Below are 26191 nucleotides of genomic sequence, written 5' to 3' on the forward strand. Positions count from 1 at the left end.
TGGCTGTGATGTTGTGTGTGTATTGATTGGTCCGTTGATCTGTCCATCAGTGTGTATGTATGTTTGCACCATGATGTTTATCTGAATATCATGACAGCGTCCTCCTCCTCTTCTTCTTTGCCCACAACCGCCGGGGGCACCTTCGGACTTTGGTGGGGGAGGGCTGTCATGACCAACCACACGGGACCTACGAGGTGAAGATAACTGTCTTCTACAAGTTGTGAGAGAGAAGCTGACCAGGCTCTTCAATGAAAAACTGTTCAAGTCAAAAAGCAAGATTGAGAGTGACCTTTCCGGTCTCTTCAAAGAGCGTAAAATCCCACATCCTGTGACTACTGAAGGCAATCTGGCACGATTGTTTGAAAACCAGCTGTCCCTACCAGCAAAATAGGGAGCTGTGTATTATAACTTTGTAAATATTATAACTTTGTAAATAAACCTACGTGTCTTTAATACAACTCGGTGTGGACTCTCCGTGACTCAAAAATACTAGGCTTCCTATTTTAGGGACACAGCGAGGTTTATCACCAGACACCCCACTGGACCGTCAAAGATTAGCTGGATACAGCATGACTGCAGGATTGCATGCTTTTACTATTAGCTTTGGACACGCACTCAATCAGGGTCTTGATGTCTATCTCGATTGTCGATCGTGTACTTACAAAATAAGTACATTGCTGTGGCTCCTGTCACACAAACAGTTACTCATCTACCGTCACAGCAGGGAAATGTCAGGATATGCACAGAGGCAGCATGTCTGTGTAAAAAAACTATCTCAGCGTCTGTCTATCATTTTTTAAAGGGATAAACCACAAATGCCCATGATGGGACAGGGTTGATAATTCAACCGAAAATTCTTTACTTTAGGGTATTTTCGGTTTCCAGTGATACATAGTGTTTCAACTACCACTAATTACGAAAACTGTAATGAGATTTTCCATCTGTCAACCTCACAGAAGCGAAAGAGGTAAAATGGCAGGCACTTGGCTTCCTTACATTTTGGCAGTAGCTGTGAGATTATCACATCTCATTGCACCAATGGTTTAAATGCTGACTCTCGCTAATGTGAAAGTACCTGTTCTTTTTTCTTACATTCAAAGTACCTAATTCTTTTTTTTTTCTAACTAAGGGGCACTTTAACGTGGCCAATCCACCTACCCTGCACATCTTTGGATTGTGGGGATGAGACCCACGCAACCACGGGGACAATGTGCAAACTCCACACGGACAGTGACCCAGGGTCAGGATCAAACCCGGGTCCTCAGCGCTATGAGGCAACAGTGCTAACCACTGTGTCATTGTGCCACCCTTGAAAGTACCTATTCTTAAGCACACCCAAGTATTTCACCTTACCACAGATCTTTTGTAAAGCTGTTAGAGAGATCCTGAGGTTGTGAATACCAATTTCTTTTCTTTTCCTATCACCCTCTTCCTTATTGAACAATGTTACTGCTGTGTTCGGGACGATCGATAATACTTTGTTCAGTATGATCTAAATCAGCCTGGAATATTTACACATTCAAGTTGAAATGATTTCAAGAACAATCCAAATCCAATGAACCTGCCAAACGATACAACAAGCCTCCAAGCCAGAGATGCTTGTACCAACGTCCACCTAGTTGTGACCTTTAAGCATTGGGCACACCTGGCAACCGGTCAGTGAAGAAGATTTTAATTTGGACCTCTGCCATGCCATAGCTAGCCCTCAGGTATATCTTGTTGAAGGGAGGGATGGGGAGAAATGATCATATTGGAAGGTGTAGTGATCAGGTTAAATAGGGGCGATGTCACTGTGGGACTGGCACTGGTCTTTGGCAGTGCACTCAAGTGGCGAACAGTGCACTCTGCTTCGTATTCAGGGAAAAGTACTTGCTTTCCAAAATACCTCTTTGTTGGTGGTCTCCAGTAGCCTGATAGTAGCCAGCCTGGTAGGGTGCTCTTAGCACTGGGACTGCGGTGCTGAGGACTTGGGTTCCAATCCTGGCCCTGGGTCACTGTCCGTGTGGAGTTTGCACATTCTCCCAGTGTCTGTGTGGGTTTCACCCCCACAACCTAAGGATGTGCAGGTTAGGTGGATTGGCCACGCTAAATTGCGCCTTAATTGGAGGAAACATGTTTGGGTACTCTAAATTTATTTAAAAAAAGATAGGGTGCTCTTTCCAAGGGCCAGTGCAGACCGATGGGCCGAATGGCCTCCTTCTACACTGTAGATTCTATTCTAAGACTGCGTCTCAACAGTGAAAGAGTGCGGCATCTGTGCCATGTCCTCATAGATCTGGCACTTTGTGGAGGAGGAAGGCACCTGCTCCCTGTGGCCATGAGACCAATGCAGCCTTAAACTTTGTTTTTAAAAAATATTTTATTCAGGTATTTTCATAAAAACAAACCAAGGCCGAAGAAAAATCATACAAAATTATAAATAATTGGGCAGCATGGTAGTACAGTGGTTAACACTGCTGCCTCACGGCGTCGAGGTCACAGATTCGATCCCGGCTCTGGGTCACTGTCCGTGTGAAGTTTACACATTCTCCCCGTGTTTGCGTGGGTTTCGCCCCCACAACCCAAAAGATGTGCAGGTTAGGTGGATTGGCCACGCTAAATTGCCCCTTAATTGGAAAAAGGAATTGGCTACTCCAAATTTTAAAAAAACATTATAAATAACCAACACTCACTGCCATCCCCGCTCCGCATCATCGTCCCCTTCTCCCAACCTGCCATTCCCCATTTTAACCCCCTTACCCCACCACTTACCCTCCCCACCCTCTTTGCTGACCCCTCAATCCTCCTTAAAGAAGTCAATGAACAGCTTCAACCTCCGATAAAGCTCTTTCCTCTACAAGAAGCCGCCTCCTTCCACCCCCAAGCCGACCCTTCCTAACCACGGTGCTGTTCGCCGTCTAATAGTAGTTCATTATATTCGCCACGCTAGCCATCCATCTCAGCCCCGCTCAATAAAATCCCTCCTGACCTGCAGGATCTTCCCCACCCGCACAGATACAGAAATCAACTTATTGACCTTTTTAAAGAACGCCTTCAGGAGAAAGAATGGGAGGTTCTGAAACACGAACAGAAACCTTGGCAGCACCATCATTTTTACTGTCTGCACCCACTCTGCCAAAGACAATGGTAGCACGTCCCACCTTTTAAAGGCCCCCTTCACCTGCTCCACCAATCGCGTCAAGTTCAACTTGTGCAACTGCACTCAGCCCCACGTCACCTGAATGCCTAGGTATCTAAAACTCGCCCCCACTACCTTAAATGGCAGCTCCCCGAATCTCCTCTCTTGCCTTCTCACCTCAATTGGGAACACCTCGCTCTCTCCCATGTTCAACTTGTACCCAGAGAACCAGCCTAAATCCTCCAAAATCCCCAGAATTCCCCCAATTCCACCCAGAGGGTCCAAAATGTATAACAGCAGGTAGTCTGCGAACAGCGAGACCCTGGGTGGGATTGTCCGGTCGCCGACGCCGAAATCGCATTCGGCGATCGGCTGGAGAATCCCCGTTCACGACTGAATTGGGGGTGACGCCGCTTCTGCGATGCTCTGCCCCCTCCAAAGTAGCGTACTCTCTGAGACATTGCCTGAGGCCCACCCCACCGATGCTCCGCCCCTGACGGGCCGAGTTCCCGACGGCGTAGGTCGTGTGTGCTCTCATCCGTCGGGAACTCGGCGTGGTGACTAAGTTGGGAGAGGGCCGATCCGCGGGCAGGGGGACTTTGCCAAGGGCTGCGGGCACTGTTGGTGGGTGGTCTGGGGCCCGCAAGCCGGCCAAACGGGGGGCACTATTTCGCAGGCTGGGTCCGCGAGTGTCACGTTGCACGGCGTGGCCGCTGCAGGCCGCTGTGCAACGGACCTGCCAATTCTCCAGGACGTATCGGCAGCTAGAGCCGGGTGCTCTACGCTGTGGTGATGCTAGCCCCCAGCCAAACGGAGGAGCGGTGGCCATTTTACACCATTTTGTCTGCCGTAAAATGCCACCGTTCCGACGCCAGTGTAGGGACATACACTCAAAACCGGCGCCCCTTCCACACAATCCCTCTCCAGACCCCGCCGGCCTATTTGCCATTGCCAGCGGTTTTATTGTCAAAGCAAGGAACACGGGGAGAGCGGGCACCCCTGCCCTGTACCCCAATGCAGCCCACACTAACTCGGATCGTGCACACACTTGTGATTGGTGCCTTGTACAGCAGCCGGACCCAGTCCACAAATCCCTGTCCGAACCCAAACCGCCCCAGCACCTCCCATAGATATTCCCACTCCACCCAGTCAAACGCCTTCTCCGTGTTCATCGGTACCACCACCACCACCTCCTGCCCCTCTGGAGGCATCATAGTTACATTGAGTAGCCATGTTGCATGCCCTCACCGCAGCGGCCCCAGGTTCCCTCAAACTTTTATAAAACTCCACCGGAAACCCGTCCGGTCCTGGGGCCTTCCATGCCTGCATCGCCCCTATCATAATATGCACCCATACACATCATGAGGTAAAAACAGGCAGTGACAGACACCCAGGTTAGCCAACCTGGGCTAACCTGAGGGGGGCTTCCAACTATAAAACACATGAGCCATCAGCACTCCGCCTCTTTCCACTGGTGACAACTGTAGCAACAGTCAGGGTGTATATATCAGTCAGCACCTTCGACACGTGGATCAGAGCTAGTCTGGTCTAGTAAGCTAGAGTTAGTACACTTAGAGTAGTAGAGTGTCAACCCACAGCTAGCTGTGTGCATTGTTACAGAAGTTCAATAAATCGTATTGAACCAACGCCTATGTTTGGTTTATGCTTTACAGTTCATCTGCATCCTGTTGCAGTCCGTGTTACCCCAGGGTGAATAACACGACAGCCCCCATACTCTCCATCACCTCCCTCAGCCCGATTGGGGCCCCCAATCCCTGCACCAACTCCTTATCTATCCAGCCCGTCCAGGAACCAATGCATTTCCTCTCCCACCACCCACCGGCTGACTCATATAATCTTTTAAAATATCTCAAACACACCGTTCATCCCTACTGGGCCCAACACCTACTTCCCATCTCGTCCTTTACTCTGCCAATCTCACCCGCCGCCTCTTGCTTCCTCAACTGGTGGGCCAGCATCCTGCTCACCTTTTCACTGTATTCATATACTGCCCCTCTGGCCCACCGTAACTGCCTGTCCGCCTTCCCCGTGGACACTAATCCGACCCCATCTGGAGCCTTGGCCTCTCCTTCAGCAGCCCTGCCTCTGGGGACTCCGAATACCTTCTGTCCACCCTCAGAATCTCTTCCACCAGCCTTGCCATCTCCGCCCATTCCGCATTCTCCCTACCCACCCAAATTGAGATAAACTCCCCCCTGACCACTGCCTTGAGCCCCTCCCACAGCATGGTGGCTGTGACCTCCTTTGTATCTGGATGGCAGCCCTCACCACTCGCACAGCTCCTCATCCGCCAACAACCCCACATACAGCCTCTACTGCGGGCGCGGGAGCCGCAAATCCACCCAGTGCGGCGCAAGGTCGGAGATCGCGATTGCCGAATACTCCGAGTCGACCACCCCTACCAGCAATGCCTTTTCCAGCACAAAAAAGTTGATCCGGGAGTACACCTGGTGCACATGGAAGAAGTATGAGAATTCCTTCGCCCTCGGCCTCCCAAACCTCCACAGGTCCACCCACCCCCCACCCCACCCCTATTTGCTCCATAAACCCCTCAGCTCCTTTGTCACCACCGACACCTTCACCGACCGTGGACTCAACTAGTCCAAGCTTGGCTCAATAACTGTGTTAAAATCCTACCCCCGCATGATCAACCGGTGCGGGTCCAGGTCAGGAAGGAATCTTCACCAGCACTCACCTCATTAAATCTACATCATCCCAATTTGGGGTGTAAATGCTTTCCAGAATCACCGGAAAGCAACCCTTCCAAGTATCCACTCACCATTACCATGCCCATTCAGCCCCCTCATGTTCCACATGACTAGCCTGGTTGGGGGACGCCCAACCCCCTTGCCCTGCCGATCTACGATATCCCTTTTTGGGCCAGCCCCCAGCCCGTGCCACGCGACCCTCCAGGCCCGCCCTCGGATGCCCATCGTCATCGGTCCTTTTCCAACTGTGCCACATCAACCACACCCTTGTCAGTAACCCTCCCCCCGCCACTCCCAAACAAAACATCAACCCCATCCCCTCCTCCTAACAACCCCCCCACTGCACTCCCGTTAACTAGCCTGCCCAGCTGGCATAGTGGCCCCCATCCAAGGCCTCCAAACTCCCTACCCCTCCTGATCCCCCTCCACCCCATCCATACTCTCCCAAAAAGCAGTAATAGATGCACTTACCCTTAATGTTCCTCCAACAAAGGCCTGCGCTCCAAAAACTCTGCCATCAAAATAAAAGAAACACTACAAACAAAGAAACACTTGCATAACCTCCTCCGAAGTTCAATGTCCTCACTCCCCTGTCGGTCCATTGTTCCTCATGAACTCCATCGCCTCTTCTGGTGTGCCAAAATAATATTCCCTCTTCTGGAAAGTTACCCAGAGGCAGGACTGGTACAACACTCCAAACTTCACCCCCTTTTTAAAGAGGCAGCCTTGACCCGGTTAAGCCCGGTCCTCTCTTTCCCAGCTCTGCACCAGGTCTTGGTACACCCGCAGCACATTCCCTTCCCAGGTGCACTTCCTTGTTTGCCTCGCCCATCGGAGAATCTTCTCCTTATCGAGAAAACAGTGCAACCACACCACGGCTCACCCGCTTGCAGTCTCCTCATCAACACCCTGTGTGTTCAGTCGACCTCTGGGGGCCTATCAAAGGCCCTCTCTTGGCCATGTACATGCCGGCCTCTGCACCTTCGATGCCTTCAGGCATCTCCACGATCCTCAGATTTTGTCTTCTGGAGCGATTCTCCAGGTCCTCCACCTTTTCTTTCAGCCTCTACTGGGTCTCCCGCATCACCCCTACCTCAGCCACCAATGAGATAAGCTGATCCTCATGCTCCCTCACCACCTCCTCCACTTTCTAGATCGCCCGGCCCTGGGACCCCAGCCTCTGCTCCACTCTCGTCAATCCCCGACTTAATCGGTTCCACCACTTTGGTCAGGTCTTCCAGGGCCTCCTTCCTCTGCTGGCTGACTTTGCATTCAGAAAATCCACTAGCTGCTCCGTTGACCACTGAGCAGGCAGGCACAGCCCCCTTGACCTCTGCCATCTTATCCTGTGGCGCACCATGAAGTCTCTCCTGTCCCAGCAGCTCTTTCCTTCTTGTACCACTCCCAGTTCATGGATCCATCCACCACACCAGTGGAGTAACACTTTCTATTGGCACTTCTGCATCTCTTGCCATCAAAATGTTTGTCTATTGGAAAATACCAAAAAATACCGCCTTGAGCGGGAGCCACTAAAAGTGTGACCGCTCACTCGATGGCCGCCACCGGACATCGCAGCCCTGAACTTTGACATCACTCGTCATTCCAGGGCTCGAGCGGGGACCTGTGTGGCATATCATAGTCATCAGCCTACAGGTGCATCTGGGAGGTGAAGGATCTCTGTATGCTCGGGCATCGGACTACATCACCTTCGACGGGACCAGGCCCACCAAGATGCCCGGGCTACAGGATTCACCGCCATTGCTGGAATGCCCCATGTCCAGGGGGCCATTGATGGCATGCATGTTGCACTGCGAGCATTGGGGCATCAGGGAGTTCCTATATTAAAAGGAAGAGGTTCCACTCCATGAATGCGTGACCACCGCCTCAGGATCATGCACTAGTGCATCCGCTATCCTGGGAGTGTGCATGACAGCTACATCCTAAGGCACTTGGAGATCTCCATTGTCTTTGAGGATCCCCCCAGGATGAGGGGTTGGCTCGTGGGGGACAATGGATACCTGCTAAGGTTGATGATGCCAGTGCGGAGGCCCAAGACCGAGGCAGAGACCTGATGCAATTAGGCCCACACTGCCACCCATGCTGTCATCAAGCAGTGCATCTGGCTGCTCAAAAAGCTGTTGCGCTGTCTGGACCACTCTGGTGGGGTTCTACAATAGAACCCTCCCCAGAGAGTCTCCAGCTTTGTAATGGTCCGCTGTGCCCTGCACGATATGGCACAGCAGCGGGATGACATGCTGGACGAGGAGGAGGAGGACCAAGAGGGACCAGACATGAGCCTGAGGAGGAGCTGGAGGATGGAGGACAGGCAGGGGAAAGCGTCTGATATGCAAGAAGGACCAGGGAGCCCCTCATCATTGGGCGGCACAGTAGCACAGTGGTTAGCACTGTTGCTTCACAGCACCAGGGACCCAGGTTCGATTCCCGGCTTGGGTCACTGTCTGTGCGGAACCTTCACATTCTCCCCGTGTCTGCGTGGGTTTCCTCCGGGTGCTCCGGTTTCCTCCCACAAGTACTGAAAGATGTGCTGTTAGGTGAATTGGACATTCTGAATTCCCCCTCAGTGTACCCGAACAGGCGCCGGAGTGTGGCAACTAGGGTATTGTCACAGTAACGTCAATGTTGCATTAATGTAAGCCTATTTGTGATATTAATAAAGATTATTATTATCTGGAGATTCTCGTGAGACGAGTCTGTGTCCATCAGCTCAATGCCCCTCTCTCCCCCCGATGTGAAGATTAAAGTGACAGAGGCTTCACATATATCAGGTGTGACATATTTTAATGGCAAACTTTTTAATATGACAGATTTCCATTTCCTTTAGTAATGGATTCTGACCTCACCAGTGTTCACTCAGTGCTCCTCACTCTTCTGATCCTCCGTGGTCGAGTGCTGTGCCTAGGTGTGTCCGTAGGTTGCACATCAGTGGTGAAGACAGCCTGTTGCTTTCGTGCCCTGTGGCCTTTGATGTCCTTGGCGGTCGGCCGTTGGAGGGCTGGAGCCAGAGTGCCTCGGCCGACTTGCTGGTGTCACAGGCATCGCCATGCCCACTGCTCTTGGATGTGCCGGTGTCAAGAGGGGGAGATTCAGAGGAACTGTAAATCACCTTAGTCTCCTTGGTGGAAGGCCCGGGGATGGGCTCCAGCGCTTCCACCTCCCTGCGGGTTCCCGTAGGGCACTGGGTAATTCCATGGGACAGAGGGTCAGTTGGAGGTTTTTTAAATAAATCTAGAGTACCAAATTCATTTTTTCCAATTAAGGAGCAATTTAGCGTGGCCAATCCACGTACCCTGCACATCTTTGGGTTGTGGGGGCAAAACCCACGCAAACACGGGGAGCATGTGCAAACTCCACATGGACTGTGAACCAGGGCTGGGATCGAACCTGGGACCTCGGCGCCGTGAGGCAGCAGCGCTAACCACTGCGCCACGAGGGGCAGCTGGAGTGAGCTCCAGAGGCCTCTGAGTCATCTGGTGCTGCCGATCCTGGATACTTCCCATTGTCTGCACCATGGTGTTGACACCCTCAGTGATGTTCCTCAGTGCGTGGGCCACTCAGTGAGTGGGCAGCACGGTAGCATTGTGGTTAGCACAGTTGCTTCGCAGCTCCAGGATCCCAGGTTCGATTCCCAGCCGGGTCACTGTCTGTGCGGAGTCTGCACGTTCTCCTCGTGTCTGCGTGGGTTTCCTCCGGGTGCTCCGGTTGCCTCCCACAGTCCAAAGATGTGTGGGTTAGGTGGATTGGCCTTAGTGTCCAAAAAGGTTAAGTGGGAGTTACTGGGTTACAGGGACAGGGTAGATACATGGGCTTGAGTCGGGTGCTCTTTGTAAGGGCCGGTGCAGACCCGATGGGCCAAATGGCCTCCTTCTGCACTGTAAATTCTACGATCTATGATTCTGGAGTCCTTCAGCAATGTCTACTTGTGTCTGGGACATGTCGCTCAGCAAATGGGACAAGATGTTAAGGCCCTCAGTCATGCAGTCATGGTCGTCACACCTGAGCAACGCCTTGGACACCACCACTCAGGCGCGGGTGTCCTGCTGCAGGTTTTCCACTGTGGTCACCACCCTTGCGGTGTCGGCCTGGGTGCCACGCAACACTGGCACCATCTCCTGCACCTGGAGGCTTTGGGGCTCCTCCAATCGGCCTTGCAGTCACTGTGATGTCGCTGACACCCCCGCCTGAATGTCACGTCTGTGCCCTGTCATCTGCACCAGCTGTGGGGAAAACCTTGTCCGAAGACTCGACATCTGGTTGGGATCCAGCTGAGTCCTGGGATCCAGCAGACCTCTGACTGCCATTTCCCAAGCATGTTCCCGCCTCAGCAGCAGTGCATCAGCAGCTGTATGGTACTCTCAGGTAGTGCCCCTGAAGCCTGTCTACTAGTGTCACCCACCGGCGTATGTGTCTCTGCGCTGGCAGGAGATGTGAGTGCAAGCTGTGACACATTGACAGTGTTCTCCTCAGAGCTCTCCTCTGAGGTGGTCTCTTGGGTGGTGGGGGGTTAGCGACTCCGGATGACCCGGCCTCATCAGATGGTAATTTTGCAAGACAATGGACATGTGGTCAGTGAGAGGGAAGGATAATTGTGTGAAACATCAGCAACTCACTTGAGAAAGGTCATCTGGATGAAGGAAGACGGTGTTAGGAAATTGAAGGGTGGCAGGTGGGCCTGATGCCAGGAGAGAGATGGTAACTTACCCTTGTTGCTCAATGGAGGTCGTTCATCTTCTTTCTACATTGGATGGTGATCCTCCTGGTCATGCTGCCCACACTCACTGCAGCTGCCGCTGCCTACCAGGTGGCATTGCTCACCCTGCTGCTGGGTCTCTGACCCCCCTCGGATGCCCTGCCTCTCTTCCACGGCGTCGACAAGCCTGGCCAGGTTGGCATCCTCAAGGTGAGGAGCAGGCCTCCGTGCTGCCATTTTTTGTGTCTTGACTGGGATTAAGTGCTGAGGGAGTGTTTAAAAGCAGCTCCCCCTTGTTAGTGCCGAGCAGCTGAGGCGCGAATCAGGCAAATCAGATGGCGAGGGAGTCAGGAATGGCGAGATTCACATACGGGCTCGTTTTTTCCACCAAGTGCAGGTGAGTACAAGTTGCAATCTTGCCGTTACAGCCACCACGAAATACCTCGCTAAACTCGCCCAAAATGACACTTTGTCAATTTTCGGGTGAATTCATTGAGGGTGGTACACATCTGGCATAATCTCAAGTTCACTCTGTCCACTGTATAGAAGTCATGTTAGTCTTGATAAAGGCCGCTGCAAAGTTGGATTTCTAGGCCGGAATCTCTAAAACAGAATTAATGAGGCATTTCAGCACCATTTACCTGGCACATCACTGAATATGGATGTCACTCGATTCTGATTTTTTTAAACTTCTCCAATAGCTCTCATCCCTCCCCAAGGTGACTGTTTTACAAATTCCAAGACCTGAGACAAAAATTGTGCACATGCAATTTTTACCGCGGTTGGGTGGTGGTGGGGAAGCATGACCGGGGGGTGGGGGGGGGTGGGGGTGGGGGGGGGGGCGTGATACCACACCTGACTCCATCCCTGTTGTCACTCACTTTCAGTTGAACAGGAGCCTCTAATGCTAATGCTTGCTAATTTCCCCCCTTTTCACCCACTCTACCAGGGCCAACTGTGGTGCCTTTCTCATCATCTGGCTCTCAACCGGCTGAGAAAGAAACCTCTTACCTCTCTTGGTCTGTGTGACTCAGCTTGTCGTTGGATTAACTCGCCAAGCCGCCAGGGCCAGCTTGATACTGACTTCAAACAGGTTTCCGAAATGACAGAAGCCTCAGCTTCTTGTGGCATGATGTGAAGGGTAAAAAAGGTTAAAAAAAAAACAAGGAAACCATTCGCTTGGCAGGTTGTGACATAACAGCTGCCTCGACAGATTGATCAAAGTAACAGAATGACGAACGTTTTGACACCTCACAGTCACCATCTGAACCTAGACATCCGTGCGATACATAGACAATCACCCCAAGATTGGTGGAGGGGCTGCAGGGCTAAGCAAACCCACAAAGTGGCTGTGATCCTCACATGCCTCAATAGCACTGCTGTTTTAATACTGTTCCCCTTGTAAAGACGCAGGCAAGGGTTTAGATTAGCATTCCTGACTTTAGTCATGAGTTAATGCACATTCAATCTGCAAGGTGCACCGGCTTGCCTGCAAGGAAGAACTCCATTTAATCAGTTCTCTGACTATGCATTAAAAAGAGGCCTCTGGTGTACACTGCATTGACTTTGCCAGGCTGCTTTGGAGTCTCTGTTCATTACTGATTACCTCACATGGCTGAGAGCACAGCTGTATCGCTTACACATGCATCATAGTTCAGTAGGAACCGCAATAGATTTAGGCAAATAGACTGAAGAGTCCACATCATTATGGATTCAGTGCAATTCATTCTGTGGGATTAAGACTCTGCTAACAGGTTGGAGGATGTGTTCTGATGGCTGGTGGTACAGAAGATAAGCTGCTTTTTGATGGGTTTCTATCCATCTTTAATTACCAGAACTCTGAATCCCTGCAGGGTGTTCTAGCAGCCTTATAAATGTGGGAGAGCGGACAGTTGCATTGTAGTAAACAGGGTGGGAGAGCTCTCTCGCTGTACACAATGTAGATAATGTAAACTATGGATTATTTTCAGGTGCTACTGAACTGTTACTCAGCTCAGTCTAGAACGTTTTGTAATGAACTTGAGGAGATTCTCCAAATAGATATGGCTAAATGTTAATAAATCTGAGACTGGGAGGCAGGATAAAATGCATGTGGTTACATTCTGTGTCATATATATATAGTACCTCTGCGATATATATATAATATAGGGAAGCAATATAACATGTTTGTGGTTACTCCTTGTTTATATATAAACAGGCAGGAAAAGATGCACATGGTTACAGTTTGTGTGTATATATGGGAAGCAGAATAACATGCCTGTGATTACTGCATTTATGTATATATGTTACCTATGATGGAAGCAGGATAGCATGCCATGCATGTGCGTACTGTGTATTTATGTAATGTCACCAGGGGCTGGGAATTGCGATAGGTGGGCTCGAGTTCTCCCAGTTCAATCTTCTTCTCCGGTGATCACTCACTAACGAGTATGATTGTCCACCTAAGAAACTCCATGTTACTGGTCATGGGTTCTGTGGGACCTTGCGTAGCTGATGAGCCCAATTCTAGAGCCGCATCTTCGACTGCACACTTGGCAGGTGTTGTGGAGGTGGAATCGGTCCTTGGACTAGAGATCCTTTCTCAGACTCCTTTTCCAGGCCTTCTCTTGCTGTCGGGATTCCTTGAAGAATTGTGTCCCTTCAATCAGGAGGTTCCGCCAAGTAGGTCGGAGCAAGGATCTCCTGGGCTCTGACGTTATGTTGCATTTCTTGAGGTAATACTTCATGGTGTCTTCGAAGTGCTTCCTTTGTCCTCCTCTTGTTCGGGAGCCATCTTTGAGCTGGGCAAAGAAGATTTGCTTTGGCAGTCTGGACTCTGACCTCCTAAGCACATGGCCGGCCCAGCGGAGTTGGGTTTGGATGTTTATGGCCTCGATGCTGGTGCTTTTGGCTGATGTTAGTGTGTATGTCCCGTCCCCCCGTCCCCCAGCTGATGCGGAGAATTCATCTCAGACAACATTGATTGCACCTCTCCAGGTCCTTGAGATGGTGTCTGTACGTAGTCCAAGTTCCTGAGTCGTATAGAAGAGTTGGGATGATGACCTCCTTGTATACAACAGTCTTGATGTCAGCACAGATGTTGCGGCCATCAAAGACTCTCGTCCTGAGACATCCGAAGGAGGTGCTTGTGGATTGGACACAATGTTGGAACTCCACATTATAAGAAGGATGTAATTGCACTGGAGGGGATACAGAGAATATTCACCAGAATGTTGCCTGGGATGGAACATTTAAGTTATAAAGAGAGGTTAGATAGGCTTGGGTTGTTTTTTCTGGAGCAGAGAAGACTGAGGGGTGACCTGATTGAGGTGTACAAGATTATGAGGGGCTTGGACAGATGGTTAGGGAGCAGCTGTTCCTCTTAGTTGAAGGGTCAGTTACGAGGGGACACAACTTCAAAGTGAGGGGTGGGAGGTTTAGGGGGGATTTGAGGGAAAACCTTTTTACCCAGAGAGTGGTGACAGTCTGGAATGCACTGCCTGGGAGAGTGGTAGAGGCGGGATGCCTCACATCCTTTAAAAAGTACCTGGATGAGTACTTGGCAAATCCTCTTTTTACTTATCTTATAATCGTATTAATCTTTTAAAATTTAATCCTAAGACTAACATTATTACTAACCTCTCTCTTTTATCTTACCTTGCAGGTTTGAAGATCCTCTGAGGCCCGTGGAGGAGACCTTTTGATCCGACTCGACCTGACCTGGCTGCACTCCAGATGACCCGACCCAACCTGGAAGCGGATGAGGCCCAAACCGGAAGTGCGGCCCCGACATCGATTTGGACCTGACCCGGACCTTGGAGTGCCCGACCCGGCCTAAATACTGATGCCAGCCCCCAGACCGCCCGACCCAGTCGCCGGAGCTCCTGATCCGGCCCCCGACCACGAGACCTGGCCTGACTCAACCCGGAAAGGCCCGCCCAGTGACCAGACCCGGAGAGGCCCACCCAGTCACCCGACCGACCTGAAGATGGAGGAAAGAAAAGTCCATGTGGAGGCCCAGCCGGGCCTACTCCAAGACCCTACCCCAGGAGCAACCAAGGAGGGAACAGAACACGGGACCCAGCCCAACCTGACTCAGGAAGCCCTTGCCTGCGACCCCGGACCCCCGAAATGCCAGAGACCCCGCACGAGGACCCAAAAGCGCCGCAAGGAATTCCCGAGTTCGCAGTACGGAGGGACCCAACTAGATCGCTAACAATCCCCCTCCCCGCAACCCTAAAACCACAACCAGCGCACAGGATCCTGCCAGATCCGACCCCGGAAACGTAACCAGTGCCCCGGCTCCCGCCAGATGCAACCACCTACATTCCACAAAGTCAGACTTCTCACATCAGATCCCGGGACCATCCAACTGCAGCCACCAACCGAGGAAAGGAGGGAAATGCGGCGTTCTGCAGGTGAGACTGAAGCAATTCGGCTTCAAGACTCCTCTCCCCAGCATACTCCTGGCAAACGTCCAAGCGATTGTAAACAAGCTGGATGAACTTAACGGCAGACCTATCTCTCAGAGGGAAGTAAGAGACTGCTGTGTTATCTTTTTCACAGAGACATGGCTCATCCCCGCCTCACCGGACTGTGCCATACAACCCGAAGGCTTCTCAATTCATCGTGCGGACCGCACCACGTCATCAGGCAAAGCAAGGGTGGAGGGGTTTGCCTCCTCAGCAACTCCTCCTGGTGCTTGGACATGGCGACCCTGGCGACCTACTGCTCCCCGGACCTGGAATACCTGACCGTGAAATGCCGCCCATATTATCTTCCACGTGAGTTCACTTCAGCCATTATCACAGCGGTCTACATCCCACCCCAGGCAGAAGTGAAGAAAGCGCTGGACGAACAATACATAGTTATAAACAACTATGAAACAGAACACCCGGAGGCCTTGTTCATCATGGCCGGGAACTTCAACAAGGCCAACCTCAAGAGTGTAGCGCCAAAAATCCACCAGCACATCTCCTGTCCCACCAGGGGCGACAACGATCCTGACCACTGCTGCTCAAAAATCAAGGGCGCCTACCGTTCCATCCCCCGACCGCACTTTGGAAAATCAGACCATAAGAAGGTGCTCCTTCTCCCGGCATACAAGCAGACACTCAAGCAGGAAAATCCAGCGAAGAAGGTCGTGCAGTGCTGGTCCGAGGACACAGAAGAGCTCCTACGTGACTGCTTAGAGACAGTGGACTGGCCCACATTTAAGAACTCAGTGACCAACTTAAATGAGCATGCAACCACCTTCACTGACTTCATCAGCAAATGTGTGGATGACTGCGTGCCAAAGAAAGCAGTACGTACGTTCCCCAACCGGAAATATAAGAACATAAGAACTAGAAGCAGTAGTAGGCCATCTGGCCCCTCGAGCTTGCTCCACCATTCAATGAGATCATGGCTGATCTTTTGTGGACTCAGCTCCACTTTCCGGCCCGAACACCATAACCCTTAATCCCTTTATTCTTCAAAAAACTATCTATCTTTATCTTAAAAACATTTAATGAAGGAGCCTCTACTGCTTCACTGGGCAAGGAATTCCATAGATTCACAACCCTTTGGGTGAAGAAGTTCCTCCTAAACTCAGTCCCAAATCTGCTTCCCCTTATTTTGAGGCTATGCCCCCTAGATCTGCTTTCACCCGCCAGTGAAAACAACCTGCCCGCATCTATCCTATCTATTCCCTTCATAATTTTATATATTTCTATAAGATCCCCCCTCATCCTTCTAAATTCCAACGAGTACAGTCCCAGTCTACTCAACCTCGCCTTGTAATACAACGCCTTCAGCTCTGGGATTAACCTAGTGAATCTCCTCTGCACACCCTCCAGTGCCAGTATGTTCCTTCTCAAGTAAGGAGACCAAAACTGAACACAATACTCCAGGTGTGGCCTCACTAACACCTTATACAATTGCAGCAGAGGGGCTGTTTAGCACAGGGCCAAATCGCTGGCTTTGAAAGCAGACCAAGGCAGGCCAGCAGCACGGTTCGATTCCCGTAACAGCCTCCCCGAACAGGCGCCGGAATGTGGTGACTAGGGGCTTTTCACAGTAACTTCATTTGAAGCCTACTTGTGACAATAAGCGATTTTCATTTCATTTCATTTTCATTTCATAACCTCCCTAGTCTTAAACTCCATCCCTCTAGCAATGAAGGACAAAATTCCATTTGCCTTCTTAATCACCTGTTGCACCTGTAAACCAACTTTTTGCGACTCATGCACTAGCACACCCAGGTCTCTCTGCACAGCAGCATGTTTTAATATTTTATCATTTAAATAATAATCCCTTTTGCTGTTATTCCTACCAAAATGGATAATCTCACATTTGTCAACATTGTATTCCATCTGCCAGACCCTAGCCCATTCACTTAGCCTATCCAAATCCCTCTGCAGACTTCCAGTATCCACTGCACTTTTTGCTATACCACTTATCTTAGTGTCGTCTGCAAACTGGGACACATTGCCCTTGGTCCCCAACTCCAAATCATCTATGTAAATTGTGAACAATTGTGGGCCCAACACTGATCCCTGAGGGACACCACTAGCTACTGGAAAACCATGGCACAATCGCGAGGTTGACTCCCTACTAAAGGAGAGGTCTGAGGCGTTCAAGTCAGGCGACCCTGATCTATACAAGTGCTGAGGAGACCGTCCTTGATAGAGACGAGTGTATCCAAGAATGCAACTGATTTTGGAGAGTAGTGCATGGTGAATCAGATGGTTGGATGGAACTTATTGATGTCATCGTGTAGTCGTTTCAGTGATTCTTCGCCGTGGGTCCAAAGGAAAAAAATGTCATCGATGTAACTGGTGTATAGCGTCGGTTGAAGGTCCTGTGCGGTGAGTAGGTCTTGTTCAAACTTGTGCATGAAGATGTTGGCGTATTGGGGTGCAAATTTGGTCCCCATGGTGTTCCGTGCATCTGGATGAAGAACTTGTTGTCGAAGGTGAAGACGTTGTGATCCAGAATGAAGCGGATGAGTTGCAGAATTGCGTCTGGAGATTGGCAGTTGTCGGTGTTGAGTACTGAGGCTGTTGCAGCAATACCGTTGTCATGGGGGATGCTGGTATAGAGTGCCGAGACGTCCATTGTGACGAGGAATGTTCCTGGTTCAACTGGACCATGGGTGCTGAGTTTCTGTAGGAAGTCCGTCGTGTCGCGACAGAAGCTGGGCGTACCTTGTACGATGGGTTTTAAGTTGCCCTCGATGTAGCCAGAGAGGTTTTCACACAGGGTCCCATTGCCTGAAACGATAGGACGGCCTGGTGTGTTGGCCTTGTGTATTTTTGGGAGGCAGTAGAGATCTCCAATGCGGGGAGTACGTGGGATGAGAGCACGTAGGGTGCTCTGAAGATCTGGATCCAAGGTCTTGATCAGTCTGTTAAGTTGGCGGATGTGTTCCTTGGTCGGATCTGCGGGTAACTGTCTGTAGTGTTTTTGATTGTTGAGTTGTCGGTATACTTCTTTGCAGTAGTCTGTTCTGTTCAGTATGACAGTGGCCCCTCCTTTGTCTGCTGGTTTGATGACGGTGCTGCGGTTGGCCTTGAGAGCGCGGATGGCATTGCGTTGTGCTTGGGTGACATTCGGGGCTGTCTTGTGAATGCGACTGATGAATCTAGCATTGACGCTACTCCTGACGGCTTGAGCATACATGTCGAGTCTAGGGCAGCGGCCTTCCGGAGGGGTCCAATTTGACTCTTTCCTCTTTGGTTGCCGCAGTAAGAATAAACAATAACACCTCCTCCACAATAGTCCTCAATACCAGGGCCCCGCAAGGCTGCGTACCTAGCCCCCTTCTATACTCGCTGTGCACACACGATGGTGGCAAAATCTGGTTCCAACTCCATCTACAAGTTTGCTGATGATACGACCATAGTGGGCCGGATCTCGAATAACGACGAGTCAGAATACAGGAGGGTGATAGAGAACCTAGTGGACTGGTGCAGCGACAACAATCTATCCCTCAATGTCAGCAAAACTGAAGAGCTGGTCATTGATTTCAGGAAGCAAAGTGTTGTATGCACCCCTATCAGCATCAACGGGGTCGAGGTGGAGATGGTTAGTAGCCTTAAATTCCTAGGGATACACATCACCAAAAGTCTGTCCTAGTCCACCCATGTCAACGCTACAACCAAGAAAGTACAACAGCGCCTATACTTCCTCAGGAAACTAAGGAAATTCGGCATGTCCACATTAACTCTCACCAACATTTGCAGATGCACCATAGAAAGCATCCTATCTGGCTACATCACAGCCTGGTATGGCAACTGCTCGGCCCAAGACCACAAGAAACTTCAGAGAGTCGTGAACACAGCCCATTCCATTACACAAACCTGCCTCCTATCCATTGACTCCATCTACAGCTCCCACAGTCTGGGGAAAGCGGGCAGCATAATCAAAGATCCCTCCCACCCAGCTTACTCACTCTTCCAACTTCTTCCTTCGGGCAGAAGATACAAAGGTCTTGAGAACACGCACGAACAGACTCAAAAACAGCTTCTTCCCCGCTGTTACCAGACTCCTGAACGACCCTCTTATGGACTGATCTGATTCTACACCCCTGAGCACTTCACCCGATGCTGGTGTTTATGTAGTTACATTGTGTACCTTGTATTGCCCTATAATGTATTTTCTTTTCTTTTCTATTATTTTCACGTACTTAATGATCTGTTGAGTTGCTCGCAGAAAAATACGTTTCACTGTACCTCGGTTCACGTGACAATAAACAAAATCCAAATCCAATAACATTCAAGGCTATGGGCCAAGTGCTGGCAAGTGGGATTAGGTGCGCAGGTCAGGGCCTTTCATGCGTCGGTGCAGGCTCGATGGGCCGAATTGCCTCTTCTGCCCTGTAGTATTCTGTGATTCTGTGAATGTCAGTCTTAGATGAGAGGTGACTCCCCAGGTAGGGGAAATGTTCCACGTCTGGTCAAGTTTCTCTGTTGTTCTTGATGGAGGGAGAGACCAGTTGTTGTCCTGGGAGTGTTTGATGAAGGGCCTGAGTCTTTTTGAGTTTCAGGCTGAGACCGGTTCTTCGGTCTGCTTCCGCAAAGGGGTCAAACATGGCTTGGAAATTCTCTTCTGAGAGAGTGGAGTTCAATAACTAGCAGTTGTCCAGATGCAATATAAAAATGAATGTCACTTACAGGCTTTCGGACACCCGGCAAACAGCAAAAATGAAATAAATACCTCGTTCTTCCTTGAGCTGAATTTTGCACACGGTTCTCACACAGCATGCCCCTCCACTATCCAAGGCAGTGTCATCTCATTCACCCAGTGGGATTCTCCTTAGCAGGACTCAGCACTCTGCTTATATAGCCTGAACAGACTGCATAGCTAATCATCATTGCCATATGACTTTGTGCAGTCACCTTGGTAAGGAAAGCCAGAGTACAAAAACTGGAGTAAACCACTGTCCTTTCAGCACAGAGCCCCTGGTGACGCCACAGTATTATATATATCTGTAGACAGAAGCAGGATACTGTGAATGTGATAACTGTGTGTTTATGTAAATATATAGACAGAAGTAGGAGAGAAACATAGGAACATGGAAAGTAGGAGCACGAGGAGGCCATTTACCCTTCGAACCAGCTCCATCATTCAACATGATCATGGCTGATCATCCAACTCAATAGCCTGATTCTGCCTTCCTCCCCTATCACAGAGCCATAGAGTCAGTGAGTCCTACAGACAGAAAGAGGCCCTTCAGCCCATCCGTTCTATGCCGACCATCAAGCACCTAACTGTCCTAATCCCATTTTCCAGTATTGTATGCAATGGTATTTCAAGTGCTCCTCTAAAATAGGACCATAGAATCCCTACAGTGCAGAAAGAGGCGATTCGACCCATCCAGTCTGACCGACCCTCTGAAAGAGCTCTCTACCTAGGACTACTCCCCAATCTCATCCCCTAAAATACACAGCTTTGGACACTAAGGGGCAACTTAGCATGGCCAATCCACCTAACTTGCACATCTTTGTCCTGTGGAAGGAAACTAGAGCACTTGGAGGAACCCACACATACATGGGAAGAAAGTGCAAACTCCACACAGTCACCCAAGATCGGGATCAAACCCGCGTCCCTGACGCTGTGAGGCAGCAGTGCTACCGTGCCGTCATCCTTTGATCACCTTCACCCGGAGAGCCATATCTAACTGCTTCTTGAAAATATACAGTGTTTTGGCCTCAACTGCTTTCTGTGGTAGCAAATTCCACAGGCCGACAACTCTCTGAGTGAAGAAATTTCTCCTCATCTCAGTCCAAAATGGTCCACCCCGTATCCTCAGACTGTGACCCCTGGTTCTGGACACACCCACCATTGGGAACATCCTTCTTGCATCTACACTGTCTAGTCCTGTTAGAATTTTATAGGTTTCTATGCGATTCCCCCCTCATAATTCTTTTTTTAAAATAAATTTAGAGTACCCAATTCATTTTTTCTAATTAAGGGGCAATTTAGCATAGCCAATCCACCTAACCTGCACATTTTTGGGTTGTGGGGGCGAAACCCACGCAAACACGGGGAGAATGAGCAAACTCCACACGGACAGTGACCCAGAGCCGGGATCGAACCTGGGACCTCGGCACCGTGAGGCAGCAGAGCTAACCATTGTGCCACCGTGCTGCCCTTCCCCCTCATACTTCTGAGCTCCAGTGAATACAATCCTAACCGACCAATTACTCCTCATACATCAATCCCGCCATCCCAGGAATCAGCATGATAAAGCTTCCCTGTACTCCCTCTATAGCAAGAATATACTTCCTCAAATAAGGAGACCAAAACTGCACACAATATTCCAGGTGTGGCCTCAGCAAGGCCCTGTATAATTGCAGCATGACGTGCTTGCTCTTGTACTCGAATCCTCTCGCTATGAAGGCCAACATACCATTTGCCTTCTTTACCGCCTGCTGCACCATCAAGCTTACCTTCAGTGACTGGTGTACGAGGATGTCCCAGGTCACATTGCACATTCGCCTCTACAAATTTATGGCCATTCCGATAATAATCTGCCTTCCTGCTTTCGTTTCGAAAGTGGATACCCTCACATTTTTGCAAATTGTCCTGCACCTGCCATTCATTTGCCCATGCACTCAACTTGTCAAAATCACATTGAAGAATCCCCGCATCCTCCTCATCGCTCATCCTCCCAACCAGCTTTGTGTCATCTGCAAATTTGGGCATATTGGCCTGAATTCTGCATTATGCCATCTCCATCTTTCTGAAGACAGAAAATCCGACCGCGCACAAGTAAATTGTTGTGAAGGGAAATCGCAACAAAATGCTTGTTTTACTCAACTCTGGATACTTTCGGGAGATGCTACTCCAGAATTCTGACAGCCTCATGGGCTTTTGAGGTGTTTTTAATGTGGTATCACAGGTCAGCTCCAGCAGCGTAGTCTTTTCATTTGAGTCAGCTGAAAGTTAATAACTGACTCTGGGCTCTCAACCTCAAAATGAATTTTTCACCCACCACTTCCCTTTCAAAATCTTAAACTTCTCCTTCCATTTGCCAGTACCTCCCTGCATGTAAACCACAAGGGCTTTGCATCCTTATTTGTACTGACACAATTGGCAAAACCATTCATCAAGAAATCATCTTTATACTGCTTTGTTCCCAAGTTAAGTTTCTACTTTGTAGGCTGTTAACCCGAGGCATTGGAGCTCTGTACAGAGTTAACACTAACACTGCTCTAGCCTGCCCTGGATTCTCTTGAGCAGCTTTCTCCAGCAGATTCCAGCGCACTCAGTAAGCTTTGCGCAGGTGAAAGAGACACAGCCTGAGTGAGACACATCTAGAGTGGGAATTGGAACTTGGTAATTTGGTGCAGTGAGGTAATTCAATGCAGAGTGGGAGAAGATGCTTTCCCCTAGCGTTTTGTTCTCTTTCTTCTGGCCTGTAACTGTTAAGAGAACCAGAGAGCATCCTGGGAAGGTAAGTGATTTTTTATTTTTTATTTTTATTACCTTTTCAAATTGTTGGGGGGGGCGGGGGGGGGGGGGGGGAGAAACTCAAGTGACATCACAGTAAAGCTGTGACCTGATTGGCTGCTTGGGAATCTGTTAAATTTGAAAAAATAATAATATTGCAAAACAAATCTAATTGATTAACTCGATAGTGGAGTAACTAAACCTGAGGGCAGTGATTGGTATTTAGCATTTAATTTTACTATATGGCATCAGGGCCATATAGTTAATTGTAACTCAATCTAACAATAATTCAAGTGTTTATTTTGAATTAATTAATTAGTGCTTAAATGTCATGCAGCGGGTTGCAGCGCTCCAACTGTGAGAGGTGGCAGATCTGTGACGCTTCCAGCGTTCCGGTCGACTACACCTGCAGCAAGTGTAACCAACGGCAGGTCCTCACAGACCGCGTTGTTTGGCTGGAGCAGAAATTGGACGCACTTAGGAGCATGCAGGTGGCGGAAAGCGTCATAGATAGGAGTTATAGAGACATGGTCATACCCAAGGTGCAGGCAGAGAGATGGGTGACCACCAGAAGGGGCAGGCAGTCAGTGCAGGAATCCCCTGTGGTTGTCCCCCTTTCGAACAGGTATATCGCTTTGGCTACTGTTGGGGGGAATAGCCTATCAGGGGAAAACAGCAGCAGTCAGAGCAGTGGCACCGCGGCTGGCTCTGATGTTCAGTAGGGAGGGTCAAAGCACAGAAGGGCAATAGTCATAGGGGACTCTATAGTCAGGGGCACAGATAGGTGCTTCTGTGGACATGAAAGAGACTCCAGGATGGTATGTTGCCTCCCTGGTGCCAGGGTCCAGATTTTTCAGAACGGGTAGTGGGCATCCTGAAGGGGGAGGGCAAACAGGCAGAGGTCGTTGTACATATTGGTACTAACAACATAGGCAGGACGGGGCATGAGGTCCTGCAGCAGGAGTTCAGGGAGCTAGGCAGAAAGTTAAAAGACAGGACCTCTAGGGTTGTAATCTCAGGATTACTCCCTGTGCCACGTGCCAGTGAGGCTAGAAATAGGAAGATAGAGCAGCTAGACACGTGTCTAAACAGCTGGTGTAGGAGGGCGGGTTTCTGTTATCTGTATCACTGGGAGCTCTTCCGGGGCAGGTGTGACCTGTATAAGAAGGACGGGTTGCATCTAAACTGGAGAGGCATACATATCTTGCCCGCGAGGTTTGCTAGTGTCACACGGGAGAGTTTAAACTAGTATGGCAGGGGGGTGGGTACTGGAGCAATAGGTCAGAGGTGAAAACATTGAGGGAGAACTCGGGAATAGGGCCAGTATGGCTCTGAGGAAGAGCTGACAGGGAGATGTTGCTGAAAACAGTGGGTCTGGTGACCTGAAGTGCATATGTTTTAATGCAAGAAGTATAACGGGTAAGGCAGATGAACTTAGAGCTTGGATTAGTACTTGGAACTATGATGTTGTTGGCATTACAGAGACCTGGTTGAGGGAAGGACAGGATTGGCAGCAAAACGTTCCAGGATTTAGATGTTTCAGGCGGGATAGAGGGGGATGTAAAAGGGGTGGAGGAATTGCACTACTCGTTATGGAGAATATCACAGCTGTACTGTGGGAGGACACCACAGAGGGCAGTGAGGCTATATGGGTAGTGATCAGGTATAAGAAGGGTGCAGTCACAATGTTGGGGGTTTACTACAGGCCTCCCAACAGCCAGCGGGAGATAGAGGAGCAGATAGGTAGACAGATTTTGGAAAGGAGTAAAAGCAACAGGGTTGTTGTGATGGGAGACTTTAACTTTCTCAATATTGACTGGGGCTCACTTAGTGCTAGGGGCTTGGACAGGGCAGAGCTTGTAAGGAGCATCCTAGAGGGCTTCTTAAAACAATATGTAGATAGTCCAACTAGGGAAGGGGCTGTACTGGACCTGGTATTGGGGAATGAGCCCGGCCAGGTGGTAGAAATTTCAGTAGGGGTGCATTTCGGGAACAGTGACCACAATTCAGTAAGTTTTAAAGTGCTGGTGGACAAGGCTAAGAGTGGTCCTAGGGTGAATGTGCTAAATTGGGCAAGGCTAATTATAACAATATTAGGTGGGAACTGAAGAACCTAGATTGAGGGCGGATGTTTGAGGGTAAATCAACAACTGACATGTGTGAGGCTTTCAAATGTCAGTTGAAAGGAATTCAGGACCGGCATGTTCCTGTGAGGAAGAAGGATAAATACGTAAATTTTCGGGAACCTTGGATAACGAGAGATATTGTAGGCCTCGTCAAAAAGAAAAATGAGGCACTTGTCAGGGCTAGAAGGCTGGGAACAGACAAAGCCTGTGTGGAATATAAGGAAAGTAGGAAGGAACTTAAGCAAGGAGTCAGGAGAGCTAAGAGGAGTCAGGAAAAGTCATTGGCAAATAGGGTTAAGGAAAATCCCAAGGCTTTTTACACGTACATAAAAAGCAAGAGGGTAGCCAGGGAAAGGGTTGGCCCACTGAAGGATAGGCTAGGGAATCTATGTGTGGAGCCAGAGGAAATGGGTGAGGTACTAAATGAGTACTTTGCATCAGTATTCACCAAAGAGAAGGAATTGGTGGATGTTGAGTCTGGAGAAGGGTGTGTAGATAGCCTGGGTCACATTGAGACCCAAAAAGACGAGATGTTGGGCGTCTTGAAAAATATTAAGGTAGATAAGTCCCCAGGGACTGATGGGATCTACCCCAGAATACTGAAGGAGGCTAGAGAGGAAATTGCTGAGGCCTTGACAGAAATCTTTGGATCCTCACTGTCTTCAGGCGATGTCCCGGAGGACTGGAGAATAGCCAATGTTGTTCCTTTGTTTAAGAAGGGTAGCAAGGATAATCCAGGGAATGACAGGCCGGTGAGCCTTACTTCAGTGGTAGGGAAATTACTGGAGAGAATTCTTTGTGATAGGATCTACTCCCATTTGGAAGCAAATGGACGTATTAGCGAGAGGCAGCATGGTTTTGTGAAGGGGAGGTCGTGTCTCACTAACTTGATAGAGTTTTTCAAAGAGGTCAGAAAGATGATTGATGCAGGTAGGGCAGTGGAGTTTAATCTGGACAAATGTGAGCTAATGCATTTTGGACGGTCTAATGCAGGTAGGGAATCTAGAGTGAATGGTAGAACCCTCAAGAGTATTGACAGTCAGAGAGATCTAGGTGTACAGATCCACAAGTCACTGAAAAGGGCAACACAGGTGGCGAAGGTAGTCAAGAAGGCATACGGCATGCTTGCCTTCATTGGCCGGGGCATTGAGTATAAGAATTGGCAAGTCATGTTGCAGCTGTATAGAATCTTAGTTAGGCCACACTTGGAGTATAGTGTTCAATTCTGGTCGCCACACTACCAGAAGGATGTGGAGGCTTTAGAGAGGTGCAGAAGAGATTTAGCAGGATGTTGCCTGGTATGGAGGGCATTAGCTATGAGGAGCGGTTGAATAAACTCGGTTTGTTCGCACTGGAACAACGGAGGTTGAGGGGCGTCCTGATAGAGGTCTACAAAATTATGAGGGGCATAGACAGAGTGGATAGTCAGAGGCTTTTTCCCAGGGTAGAGGGGTCAATTACTAGGGGGCATAGGTTTAAGGTGAGAGGGGCAAGGTTTAGAGTAGATGTACGAGGCAAGTTTTTTACACAGAAGGTAATGGGTGCCTGGAACTCGCTGCCGGAGGAGGTGGTGGAAGCAGGGACGATAGTGACA

The sequence above is a fragment of the Scyliorhinus torazame genome, chromosome 1 (assembly GCF_047496885.1).
Source record: "Scyliorhinus torazame isolate Kashiwa2021f chromosome 1, sScyTor2.1, whole genome shotgun sequence".
In the NCBI taxonomy this organism is placed as follows: domain Eukaryota; kingdom Metazoa; phylum Chordata; class Chondrichthyes; order Carcharhiniformes; family Scyliorhinidae; genus Scyliorhinus; species Scyliorhinus torazame.